Source organism: Lycium barbarum, chromosome 3, assembly GCF_019175385.1.
Source record: "Lycium barbarum isolate Lr01 chromosome 3, ASM1917538v2, whole genome shotgun sequence".
NCBI lineage: Eukaryota > Viridiplantae > Streptophyta > Magnoliopsida > Solanales > Solanaceae > Lycium > Lycium barbarum.
This window is the reverse complement of record NC_083339.1, coordinates 127463621-127477863: the sequence shown is the minus strand read 5'-3', so window position 1 is coordinate 127477863 and position 14243 is coordinate 127463621. Positions and strand designations below refer to the sequence as shown.

General features: G+C 32.1%; 1 long non-coding RNA gene across 2 annotated transcripts; it reads left to right on the top strand.

Annotated features, from left to right (window-relative positions):
- Positions 1 to 2174: 2174 nt before the first annotated feature.
- On the top strand, positions 2175 to 13674 carry LOC132632373 (uncharacterized). 2 transcript variants are annotated; one of them, XR_009579324.1, is made up of 5 exons: positions 2175 to 2339; positions 2478 to 2546; positions 3278 to 3332; positions 7101 to 7207; positions 13385 to 13674. It is a non-coding gene; the product is annotated as an uncharacterized LOC132632373 (long non-coding RNA). The 2 variants fall into 2 exon arrangements; XR_009579323.1 differs by lacking the exon at positions 13385 to 13674 and having other exon boundaries at positions 2181 to 2339; positions 7101 to 7371.
- Positions 13675 to 14243: the final 569 nt, after the last annotated feature.

The following is a 14243-nucleotide window of genomic DNA, read 5'->3' as shown; positions in this document are numbered from 1 at the left end:
AACAACATTGATTCCATTATCACTAGATCAATAAGTTATTGTTAACTATTAGTAGAGTCAATCAATTTTGCGATCAATTGTGATATTATTAATAAGTTGGGTTTAACCACTCATTGGACGACTCGTTTGACATTTAATTGTTATCAAGTGAATACGTTGATGTTCAAATATTCATATAATCAAATAACATTTATTTCATTATCACTAGATCAGTAAGTTATTGTTAAACTATTAGTAGAGTCAATCAATTTTGCGATCAATTATGATATTATTAATAAGTTGGGTTTAATAACTCATTGAATGACTCGTTTGATATTTAATTGTTATCAAGTCAATAAGTTGATGTTCAAATATTCATATAATCAAACAACATTGATTCCATTATCACTGGATCAGTAAATTTTTGTTTAAACTATTAGTATAGTCAATTAATTGATGATAAAATTAATAAGTTGAATTTAATCACTCATCAAATGACTAATTTTTACAAGAAACAAGGTTTTTATATTAGTTAATTTTCATTTGTGATCAATCAATTAATTTCCAATTGAGTTCATGTATAAGCAATAACGAGTTACTTAAACAACTTCGTGTTGTTTATTATAAGCAACATTTATTTATTTAAACAACTACTAGTTGTTTACCTAGTTTTAATGAGATACAAGGTTATTGTATAAGCAACAAGGAGTTGTTTAAGCAACCAATAGTTGCTTGCGTATTTTTTAAGAGAAAAACGTACAATATTTTTTTTTTTTTTTTTTTTTTTGTAAAAAGTGCTTTTATTTTTGGATTTTTGTGTATATTTAAAAAACTTAGGGGTTTTTATGTAAATTAAAAAAACTTAAAGGGCCCTTAATTAAATATTTATAACAAAAGAAAAGATAAAAGAAATAGAAATCCCTTTTTTTACATTTCACTCTCAAAGAGCTTGTTTAGCTCATTTTCCCTACGAGAAAATGATCAAAATGATCCTTAATGTATGAGGGTTGGATTGTTTTGGTCCTTGATATATTTCACTTGATTGAAATAGTCCTTGATGTTTCGAGAAAATGATCAAAATGGTCCTTAATGTATGAGGGTTGGATTGTTTTGGTCCTTGATATATTCACTTGAATGAAATAGTCCTTGATATATGCAAAATGTGGATGGTTTTGGTCCTAAATCCTAAATATAATGTCGTAACATTATTCAAATGTTTGACACAAAAAATCCATCAAATGTAAGTGAAAAATTTTTAATTTTAATTTTTTTTATTTTTACTTTTTATTTTTATTTTTAAAATGTATTATTCTTTTTATATTATTTATTTTTCATTTTCTTTCTTTTCATTCCCAACCTTTACTTCTTGTGATTTCATGTAATTGCTCGTATTTTTTTATTTTATTCATTTAGCATAACCGTGTTATTATTCTAATATTTGAAACTACACCTCTTAATATTGAAAAGAATGAGTTATTAACAAACTTGACATATAACGGGTGACGTTATTAAAGTAGAATTTCATTGTGAATGCCTGAATGGGGTTATAAACTTATAATTCAAAAGAAAGGAAAAATATAAGTTTATAACCCCATTCACAATGAAATTCTACTTTAATAACGTCACCCGTTATATGTCAAGTTTGTTAATAACGCATTCTTTTCAATATTAAGAGGTGTAGTTTCAAATATTAGAATAATAACACGGTTATGTTAAATGAATAAAATAAAAAAATACGAGCAATTACATGGAATCACAAGAAGTAAAGGTTGGGAATGAAAAGAAAGAAAATGAAAAATAAATAATATAAAAAGAATAATACATTTTAAAAATAAAAATAAAAATAAAAAGTAAAAATTAAAATAATTAAAAAAAATTCACTTACATTTGGTGGATTTTTTGTGTCAAACATTTGAATAATGTTACGACATTATATTTAGGATTTAGGACCAAAACCATTCACATTTTGCATACATCAAGGACTATTTCAATCAAGTGAATATATCAAGGACCAAAACAATCCAACCCTCATACATTAAGGACCATTTTGATCATTTTCTCGAAACATCAAGGACTATTTCAATCAAGTGAAATATATCAAGGACCAAAACAATCCAACCCTCATACATTAAGGACCATTTTGATCATTTTCTCTTTTCCCTACTCACTCTCTAGAAACATCCATCGTATTATCCAACGGAACAAAGTAGTACCTCTTTACGTTCTCCACCTTAATACTCACTCTCTAGAAACATCATCTTATATTATCCAACGGAACAAAGGAGTGCCTCTTTACGTTCTCTTCCTTTACTTTTGAGAACCTTTTAGCACTATTCATCTTCTTATTGGAACGATTTAAGGTATGATTCTCTCACAATTTTGCTCAAATTCTTGGTTTTTCCTTGTCTTCTTCTCTTTCTTTGTTTGTTTGTTTTTTTTTTTTTTTTTTCAAAATCTCTTTAACAGTTCCATTTTCATGGTTGGATTTCCTTGGCAAGAACTCTGGAAGCGAGGTTTGATCTCTGTGTTTGAAGTTGCTTTTTATCAGCTGGGTGGTTCCATTTCAGGTATGCTTTTCTTTTAGTTCTCTTTAGAGTTTCCAATTGCATGACTTAGTGTTATTTGCTTTTGGTGTTATTTTTTATTTCATCGGTAATTTTCTCTCTCTGGAATTAAATATCTAAGCTTGATTTTTTACCATACATGTATTTGAGACTGAATTTTATGAATTTTTGTATGTTCTCATTTTTGCTGAATTGTCCTATGTGTTGAATGTTACTTCTTCTTCCTCTTTTTTTTTGGATGGATTTCACTGCTGTCTTTTCATATTTTCTGTGTGTCTTATCAGTATTTTTTTCAGCATACTTATGTTTGAAACTTTACTTTTCGGATGATCTGTCCTAATTTTTTGTTGAGTTGCACTATGTGTTTCATGTGGTGGGTATGGCTTGAAATAAGCGGCGGGACTAAATTTACCGCATTTGGAATTTGGTAATTTAGTAATTTAGTAGCCTTGCTGCTAATTTTGGGTAAAAAATAGAGTCTTAGTTCTGGTGTTCTTTTAAACCCATTTCTGCCAAGGTCCTTATCATTGTGGGGTATATATATATATACACACACACATATATATACATTAATTATAAAGTATTTCAAAATTATTCTTTAATTAAGTTTCTATTGGCTATAGTTGCATTCCACGTCGAGACTGAAACCTCTTTGAATTTCAATACATAGCAGTAGCGATCATTCATGTTCAATTTGACTGAAATGTAATGGTTGGCCACTTCGAATTTCGCAGGATTTTGAAGCTTAAATTTGCTCGAAAAAAGCAGGAAATAATCTGACTGATAGAGGTAAGTTTGCAGGTATTTACAGCATTTGATTCTTTATGAGTTTGTACTTTTTCGTGGCTTTTTAAATTAGTGTGGGCGATTTCATGGTGCATTTTTCCCTTGTCCTTTCTGTAAAGAAGGAAGCAGATTACTAATTTTAGTTCTTTACCTTTCTATTGTGGAATTTAAGGTCATTTTTGCTCAGACACAGATCTTTAGTTCTAAATATTACAATATAGTATTCTTTTTGGTGCAGTTTTTAGCAGATGTTTGCTGCAAACAAAAACCTTGCACGATTGATACTTTCGGTTGCTTCCCTGCAATATTTTCTTTGTGCACATAATAGGGTGGGAGTTTGTGGTGGTGTTAGAATTTATGGTCGTAACTCTATGCCAAATAATGACTTCAAATCAAAACTTAAAAAGAGTTCTAAGTGCAGAAAGTTTCCTACTTCAATTATTCCACTTTACTTCTTCTTCAGCTGAATTGTCTGTCCTTTATGTTTGCTCTGATTGCTGATTGACCTGTCGCCCTTAAATCGATTAAACCAGTAAGCTCTCATCTGTGAGCTTCTTGAATATTTCTTTGTCCTTATTCAGTAGTAAAATACATTGAGTTTGTTGTTTCTTTTGAGGTATAGCTTAAGTGGTACTCTGTTAGTTTGAAACCTCAGTAGCTTTTGTCGGAGTTTGAAACAATTAGCCAAGATGGTAAAAGAGAAACTAAATGATCAGGGAGCCATCCCCAGCCTTCAAGTGACTTATCCCTCAATTTATGAATTTATTGATAATTCTTTGATGTTATGATTGAAGTTGAAGTGTTAGATTTTTCATCTATTCGGGGACATCCGATAAAAGTAGATTTTCCATCTAAAACAATTACTATATATTAGATAATTTGCTCTCTTTATTCAAATGGGTTGGTAGTACTTATTAAAAAGAAAATTCAAATGGATCAGTAGTTTTAATGTAATGGGGCGAGTGAGGAGGGTACAGTAGGATCATAGGATTTAGCCAATATGTTACCAGATTTTCATTTTTTCACACAAACCAGTACCTAAAAGTCTAACCCTCTTTTCCCTTCCAAAGGAAGAAAGCTCGGGGTATGTTTCATTTATTAACTTGCCTTGACAATTTGAGATTTAGTAACCTGGTATAGCTTAAGGAGTTTATCCTCTTCTGTGGACATACGGTCCTTTGTCAAATTCTATAGCTCTCCATTCAAATTATCTCCACTCCACTTTTTCTGTTTAGAAGATACTGGTACATAACTGAAGTAAGCATATAAAAACTGAAAATTGAATATAGTTGGTAAATCCCATGTGTATAGATATGTTGCACCAGCATCAAAGTATAATAGCATGTCCTGTAATAGTAAGCTTTCTCAAGTATATGGATGCAGTTGAAATTGTCCTGATATAGCCATCTGAGACATTCTAAGTCTTCTCCCTTTTTAATGTGGTAGTCATGATTTTCAAGTTTCATGCAATTTGTAAATACTTAAATTTGTTTTTGATATCAATTAGAAAAGTTCTACAGTTGGATTTACTTACGCTCTTTAGCTTTCTCCTATTTCAACATCTTTCTACTGTTTTTCATGTTTGAAGATTCTTTCATTAGGATTTATTATAAAATTTTGTTGTGGAATTTTCTTTATCTAATGCACCATGTTTCCTTATTTTCAATTTTCTTTTCTTTATTCAAGCTGATGATAGCTCTCTACATGTTAGAACGTAATCATCTGTCTTAAGAGTGTTTGGTGTTGTCTACTTCTATGTTTTTAATAAATCTACATTGTTTAGTTAATTTTTACAGTTTAGTTATGTTGAAGATCCATGTTGTTAACATGGTGTTGAAACCATATCAACACATCCATGTTGTGTGATTTTCTCAACGTTTGGTTCATTGTTATGTTGCTATGTTAGGGTGTCTCCATAGGTTGTCAGAGTGACATGTATCTGAATGTTAGATAATAATATGTTATTGTAGAAATGTTAGATATAAAATCAATACTTTTTTTAGATAATAAATTTAATGTCATCAATGATTTATACTTAAGTAAAAATTTTATATTAAAAATTTAATTTGACACTTATATCCTATCACAATTGCAATTAATTTAGACATTTTTTATATGGAAAGAATATTCTTATCATATAAAATTGAAATATTTAGAAAAGGTTATGATATTAAAAAATAATTACTAATTAGTTGACTTCTATATTTATTTGCTTAATCTGTCAAGACATGTGAATATAATTTTATCTTTTAATTCAAATTTAATATAATCTTCCAATTCAAATTCTAAGCAAATCATACTTAGTTCTAATACATTATCTTTTAATTACAACTCAAAAACTAACCTCACTTAACTTTATTATATTGCCTATTAATATTGTAAAAAATTGTTACGTCGCCTTTATTGTTAACTTGTCACTTGACTTAATATCTTAACTCAGTATTTTCCTTTTAGTATTGGGATAATTTAAGGCTAGATCTCAACTCCTATTAGTACTCTCAAGGCTAGATGTTTAGAGTGCTTATTTAGTTGACATTTTCTTACCCCTGTAAACAGTGTAGATACTTTTTTGGATTTTGTTAGTTTCCTGTCTTTAGCTTAGCTTTAGTACAATAGGCAGGATTCCTTTTGGCTGTTTTACAGGTTTTTTGTCTAAGTTTGCTTCCCGTTTTGATTGAAGTAGCTTCTTTTGCTCACCAATAACCTTGCATCTTCTTGATGATTTACTAATGACATTTAATTACTTTACCAAAAAAAAAAAATAAAAAAAAAATCTTTCATAATACCAACCTCTCTGAATATTCCGTTTATAGTTATTCACCAATAAGTGAATAAGAAAACACAATTATTTATCGATATGAATTATACGGTTTATTTTTTCAAAATATTTCACATTATGATTATCATAGTTTAAAACCTTTTTTCAATAATAATAAAGAAAAGAAATGAAGAAACTCAGTGCATGGTGTTTCAAAATGCAACTTGTAATATTTTTCATGTAGTTTTCAAATATATAAACTTTAATCTTGAAATGTTGAGTTAATCTAATTAAATTTAGCTTTAAGTTTAGCCAAATTGACTCTTGAAAAACAAAAAATATCACATAAGTTGAAACAGAGAGAGTAATATATTTCCCTTCCTTTCATAGATGGTCTGCAAAGTTAGAATTTTAAAAGAAATACTCAAGATTATAGCAGGATCAACAACGTAGAGAAAAGAGTATGATTTCCAGAACTAACAGATGATAGCCAAACAGAAATGCAACTATTGTTGTCACAAGTACATATGGACACGAATAATTCCAAGAGGTTGTTATTGAGAAAATCAAAATCGACATCATGATCAAAACCAACATGTCCAAATGTAACCATTTAAATTCTGCTGAAAATCCAATTTATAATCCAAGAGAATGTTGTCAATAGCCGATGTAGGAAAATATGTAACTAAAAATAAAAATTATTATCTCACTAAGTATATTAATCTTAAATTAAATTATGCATGTCATCCATAATTTGACACTCATATATACTTTTTAAAAAATATTTGTGACTTCTCATTTTCAAAAAACTTAGTAAGTTGCCTCCTTCAAACTTTAGTTGTTTACTTTCCATTTCTTACTCCCTTCTAATGTCTTAGTGTCCAAATAATTTGTCAAGTTTGTCATAAAAAAAAATTGTCAAGTTTAAATTTCTTTAATTAAGAATAGCGGAGTGCTCAAATTTGCGACTATTATAACTGAATCTTATTATTTAAATTTGAACATGGATTCAGGCGGGATCCAAACCATTTTGTAGAGACATCCTATTAGCTGTCAGGAGACATGAACATTTTATGCAAGGAAAGCACAGAGTTGAACTCATGGAACTCTCTATACACAAGTACATCTCACCTTCATATTTAAACCCTTATTTTCAACTATAAATACGTGGTATTTGTTGTTATTTTTCACCCTATTTTAAAATTTTCCTTACTGCTTTAAGTTGTTAGCTCACAATATTAAAATCTCTATGTAATATCTTTACATGATTTATTTTGCTATGTATTTAAACTAGTCATGTATGAGGGAGTTCGATTGTGTTTTAGAGTTTTCACCATTTTTTTTCTGATTTTTTTTCTGATTTTTTTTCTACAAAATAGTTACATTCTGAGCTCTAATACCACTTAATATGATAACTACTTAATATTTACAAACAAATATCATCTAAAACACGTCCAAGCAGAGCAAACAGACTACAATGTCCCAAAATAAGAGGGTTATATTTCCTCTATACACAAGTGCATCTCCTCTGCGAGATCGCTATGAAATTGTACGCAAATAGCTTTAGTGGATATGAGAATTCTATGAATTTCTGCACTAAACAAATAGTGAAAAAATTCTATTGGAAAGCAAGAACTTGAACTTGATTTTTTTGGAATTGGAGAAGAAAGAATATTTTTAGAGAAAAGAAAGTACTCTTTTTGAGAGACGCAAAGTTATTCAGTAAAGTTCACGTTAGAAAGAATAAGAAGTTGACTTTAAATATAATTGGTGGTAACCAAAAAATGAAAGGACACACCCTTTCAGCTAAAAGACACATCTTTACTTAAAATACTTATTAGTATTAATTTTATCTAAACAAAATTCCAACAATAATTGACATGTTCTGAAAATAGAAAAATAATTACATTATTTTTTTATTCTTATTTTCTTCATATACTTCTCTAGTAGCACTTTAGTCATGTGGTATGACATTCCTATACTCTTAACGTGAGGTTTTAGATTCAAACCATAAAATGCAAAACTCTTGGTAGGAAGTTCTTCCCGCTTAAATTGACTTAAGCGGCTTAAATAAACATTAATCAAGCCAATATGTACTGGATACAGGATGATAGAAAAAAAAAATAATTTCAAATAGTAATTGACTAAATTCTAATATATATATATATATATCAACAATCATGATCAAATAATTTCAATACTACTAGATATGAGCAGCTCGCGCAAAGCACGGCCCAACCCCGATTTTTATCGGCTTTATGTTTTTTTTTAAAGAACCCTGCTTGTTTGTTAAGAAGACAGGAAAGAGCCATATATATAATCCTTATACTAATTCATAATCAGTTTAAGAACTCAAAAGAAAAAAAAAAGAAAAAAAAGATAAAAGCATAGTGTATGTTAAAATTTTGTTAGTCGAACTTTTTGCAGGACCAAGGAAAAAACACTCATGCTTCAACGACTCATACCGCATAGGAGGAAATGTATATTAGTACTACAATTCTAGTTTTAGCCCTAGAAAAATGGTCCTTTTTTTGCATTTATCCTTCCTCATCACAAAAACAGGTATATTAACAGTAGAGGCGGCGAATGTACCTTTTTAGTTATGGGTTCTTCTAAATTAGACGAGTGCAAGGCTAAAAATATTAAAAGTTGAACCTATTAAGTTCAAATCCAAAGACGCCTCTATTTACAAATTGTCTATCAGGATAAGCAATCCTGATTAATTAGCTATATGCTTAGAGTTGAGCATTACAAATTCATAGCGACAAATAGAGGAGATCAACAAACAAAGGTTGCAATTTGCAAGTTAAATTGGGAACATAATTTCGCCACGACATTAGAACAAAAAGGAGGAATTCTTACATCTGCTTTAATCCAATACACAACTAAACCACTTTAAACTGATATTTGCTTCCTCTGAAAAGAAACATAGATATGCCATGCCGTATACTGGGTATTAATCATCAATAGGGATCAGTCGCCACTAGAGAAATTGATATATGATGTGCAACCACTCAAGTCCTTAAGCCCATCTGTAAATTACAAATCATTTATCAGAAAAACATTTTAGCAGAATAGTGGTCCAAATGTAAATACATAAGCACAACTATTAATTACTACTATAAATTAATTACTACTTGTAACATCCCGTAAATCTGAGTTAGGTGTGAATGTGTAAAAATTGGTATTAAGATGATATTTTAGCTATATGAATCCATTCGAGATGAATTCGGGTGATAAACATTCGTTTTGAAGTTAAACCAAAAAGTGAAATTCTTAAGGGCTTCTAAATTCTTCTAAGTGTGGAGGACTTCTTACTATTTCTCATTTTTCGGATAGTTTGGTTGCGAATCTGAGAAAAATCAAAACATGAAAGTTCCATCCCTTTGAAATACCTTTCCAATGGTATATTGTGGAGCTCAAACGAACCTTTGAATGAAATGTTATGACCTTTTTACTAACCTGTATTTCACGGGATTGAACACCAAAAAACATGCCCCCTAACACGTCGCGCGTTAGGAATGCATTTCACAAGTCAAACACGCTATTTGAAAGACGTGTCACGCGCCTTGATCTGCTATAAAAACCCTAGAACGTGAAATTTTCTTAAAGCCTTCATTCCACTTCGTTTTGGCCAACGTTTTGAGAGGAAATAATCCTAAAACTTCCCCAAAACATCCAAGGTAAGTTATTTATCAATTTCCATCATTACTAAATCAATATCACATCAAATTGACCCTAGTTCATCTCTCCAAACCTTAGATTCTTGAAAACCGAAGAAAGAGAAGTTGAAGGAGACTTTGGGAAACTTCTTGAAGGTATGCTCTTTGAATCTTTCAGAGATTATTTAGAGGATTTATACTAGTGTATAGTATAATAAACAATAATAATCCATGGGTGCTTCATAGGGGATTCAAGAACACGAGTTGAGCACGAAAAAGCCGTATTTGTTCGATAAGGGTGGGAACTCTTAGAATTTGATTAAAGTTCTGAACTTTATCATTAATAATCATTATAGAACGATTGTTGAAATTGGAGGAATACGTTTTCTAGCCTTTAGCGGGATTTAAGGTAAGTCTACTTTTCAAAAACCTTATTTTTGAAGTATATTATATTGTTTGAAACGTGTAGAGGATTGTTCGTGACTTGAAATCTTTCTCTAGAATATGAATGTCACGCCCCGAACCATGGCCTGGGCGTAACACGACACTCGGTGCCTGATTGCATGTGACCGAGCGAACCACATGGCTTGCAGAACCATCATGAGGCATACATGAGCAGAAATATAACGTGAAGTGCATGATGAGATTTTATAAAATATAGTAAGTCATAGTATTAAACATAAATACTTGATTAAGTCATGAATGCGGACAATATCATAAGTGAGCCAAACCGGCTAACCAACTCTGAAAGTCTAACATGACACTTGTCTTGTCTATGAAACCTCTAACATGAGTCTGAAAAACACGTAACATACTTGCTGGGACAAGTCCCCCAGCATTCCTTTAAATGCCAAACTAGATAAAGAAAGATAATGCCTAAACCCCAAATGAGATGGGGCTCACCAATAAGATGGTATGTGCAGATCCTAATGAGCAGAGGCGTCGTCCTATAAATGCGTACCTGCATCGTGAAATGCAGGGCCCCGGGCAATAAAAGGGGACGTCAGCACATTGAATATACTGGTATGTAAAGCAACTGAAAGAAATAACATGGGACATGGAATAACATGATAAGAACTGAAACTAAAAACTTGGACATGAACATGAGCATGATCATGAGCATGGGAAAAACATGATAAGTAGGGAGAGCATTTCATAAACCGACATGTGATATCACCACGTGGGTACGTGGAGTCTGGTACCTCGCCGGACCAGTAGAGCCCTCATACCTTGCCAGGGTATAAGGTGGTAACGTGCCTGATGGATCCATTCAGTGTAAAATTAAGGTATCGTCCTAACTGGGCGGAGCGATCCTTGTCCTGCGGTGGCTACATAGTTTCAGGCTATCTGAGCCTTCTCGGTAATTCATGCAACTCCCAAAATCATGAACATAATACAGTTGGCTAAGAAGCCCATGATTTTCGTGAAATAACTTGTATCATGGTTTCATGAGATAACTTGTAGCATGGTTTCATGAAATAACTTGTAGCATGGTTTCATGAAATAACTTGTATTTAGCATGTATATTTCTTGTATCATGGCATGAAATTAATTATATGATTTAATTGCATGAAAACTTGTAGACATATAGGATATTCATGAAATAATCATTTTTAGTCAAAAACATGCATGCAAGAACCCATGAGATACAAAATATGAGTTTTCATGGATTACAGACAGACTCTCAATAATCATAATGAGTATCAAGAACACAATGATAGAATAATAGCAATTCAAACATAATATAGTCATAGACATGGACCTAGGGTTATCATAAGCATAGTATAGAATAGAAACCCTAGTTTTGTAAAGTTTCATAATTTATGGATTAGGAGGCGTGGGGAAGAACAATGATGTTCCCACACGTAGATAATAAATCTACATACCTGGTAATGCTCCAAACTTGAATTAAAGACTTTAACTTTGAAGAAGATTTCCAAGATCTTGAATCTTGAACCTTGAGATGGGTTTTCAAGAAAACCCTAGGTTAGGAATGATGATTCTTGTTTAGATTACAAGGATATATATTAGAATTGACTTGGAATGATTAGAATAGGCTCACCTTAGTGTTCTTGATGATGGGAGAGAATAGAAGGTCGTTCTAGGGCTTGGGGGTGTGAAGAATGAAGTGAAAAAGCCTTAAAACGAAGTTTTAAAATTGCTGTCGGACCCATTTTACGCCCTATTTTACGGCCCATAAAAGTTTTACGGACCGTATATCCCACCGTAAATCAATTACAGTGATTTGGGCTTTCTGGACCAATTTTATGGCCTAAATATACGGCCCATATAATTTTCACGGCTCGTATATTCCACCGTAAATCGGCAGAACACTGTTTTAGTAAAACGGGCATAACTTTTTGCACAGATGTCTGTTTTACCTCCATAATATACCGTTGCAAAGGTATTTCAAAGATCTACAACTTTCAAGAGGAAATTTTCCCAAATTCCTTACATATTTTTTCGTATACTCATTTTAATTGAGACATGGTGCAAACTCACTTGAAAATACGCTTCGTAGGGTAGCTTCCGAATTTCCTTTGCTCAAGGACTCTTCTCATATCTTGATTGGGTTTCAAACACCATTTATACACTACTCAAATTGGGTTCATTATACCCCGTCTTATGAGTCAAATCTTAGCCCGAATGCACGAGGTGTTACAATGAACATGATTGAAACTCTTGTTTGGTGGAAGCTCTTTCAGAACTAAAGATGATTTCTTTTAGGCAAAGTCATGCGTGTGTAGGATCAAGCCCGTATCAAACCTTATACGAGCTATACTACTTTGTGAAACTCGTTTTTCCCATTATTGGATGATTCAACTCACTTTTCTAAAGGTTGGACCTTAAACTTGTTTTGCTGTTGAATGGATTTCTTGAACTTGAAAATTGAATAAGAGATTTGAATAAGATTCTAAATCGATTATGACTTGAAATGCCTCTATTTTGAGATGATGACTTGAGAAGTGAGATTCGGCTCTAAGCCATGATTGATTTATTCGGTAATATGCCATGATTTGTATTTTGTTTGTGTTTGGGCCTGTATGGGCAAGCTGTGCTAGTCCAGAGGACGATTAGCCATTATGGATCCTAACGTATCGATATGAGTATTGTTGTGTCAGTCCAGAGGATGATTGACCTTCGAGGCGTATAACCCGGTGCATCTATTGTTGTGTCAGTCTAGAGGACAATTGACCTCCGAGGCATATAGCTCGGTGCATCTATTGTTGTGCTAGTCTAGAGGACGATTAGCCTCCGTGGTTTCTTAGCCCGGGGTATCGATTGATTGATTTGCCTGTGAGTGGCTTGTTTTGGTATCTTGGTTGTCTATAAGTGGCTTCCTTTGGGATTTTGGTTGCCTGAGAGTGGCTGTGGTTATCTTGAGTTCGTGAGCGAAAGACCTGATGTGGTAAACCATAAATGAGTTAAACTCATGTTATTCATTATTATTGGTTTCTCTCTGTTGATTTTCGTTAAGTTAGATGTTTTACTCTGTCTCTGGATTTTAAATTGTTACTTAAGTATTGTCTTACTGAGTTTTACTATCTTATTTTGTTTATTGACTATTGCCCCTTAGACACTCAGTGAGTACCCAGTACTCAGACATAACATTGTTGTTTTTTATGGTATGTTAGGTAACGAAGACGATCAGGATCGTGATATGCGTACGGAGTAGGAGAACTTGCCGCTTTCCACACTTATTGGTGAGCCCACACCTTTGTTCATGGATCACTCTCTATCTTTATTATTGTTTTAGTTTTTGGGCTGCGTCCTGAAGTTAGACACTCGTTTGCTCATATTAGAGGCTCCATAGATAGACGTTTATACTGTGGGGTAGATGTTGAAGTCATTGTTTGACTCATTGGGTGTTGCTACGGTTATGACAACACATTTATAATAGATTTCCGTTGATTTTATTTCATAATTGTGATCGCGATTTATTTAGTTATTTATAACTTGTTTAATTAAACAATGAAAGATTATTAAAAAGGGACTTCTTGTTATTAATTCATAATGTGCTTCCGGTGTTGTTCATAGCATCAGATGCCTGTTACGTCCAGGGTGGGTTTTGGGGCATGATACTAATATAAAAAGAATCAGAAAATTAGCTTACCCAAATATTGGTACAAATGCAATTGACATATTTGAAGACAATCTTAGCACATGTTGACAAAATCTCGATCGAAGCGAACAGGCTTGCCACAAAATCTATAATACCATAGAATCACGAAGATGCAACGCAGAGCAATTGCAATTTACTAAAAAGCTAGAGCTTGGGTTCTCGGTGAAATCTGTAGAAGATGCGTACGTGGCCATATATCTTTATATGTGACAATTGAGTTGTAAACCAAATGACACTTTAAGGAAACATTGCTTAGTTACATTGTCAAAAGACAAAAATGCCCTCAATTCACTTCTTATTGACATGAAGCTAATATGTCGATCCAAAGTGAACTCGCATTTCTATAATAGTAAAAAGTCTATGGGTATACG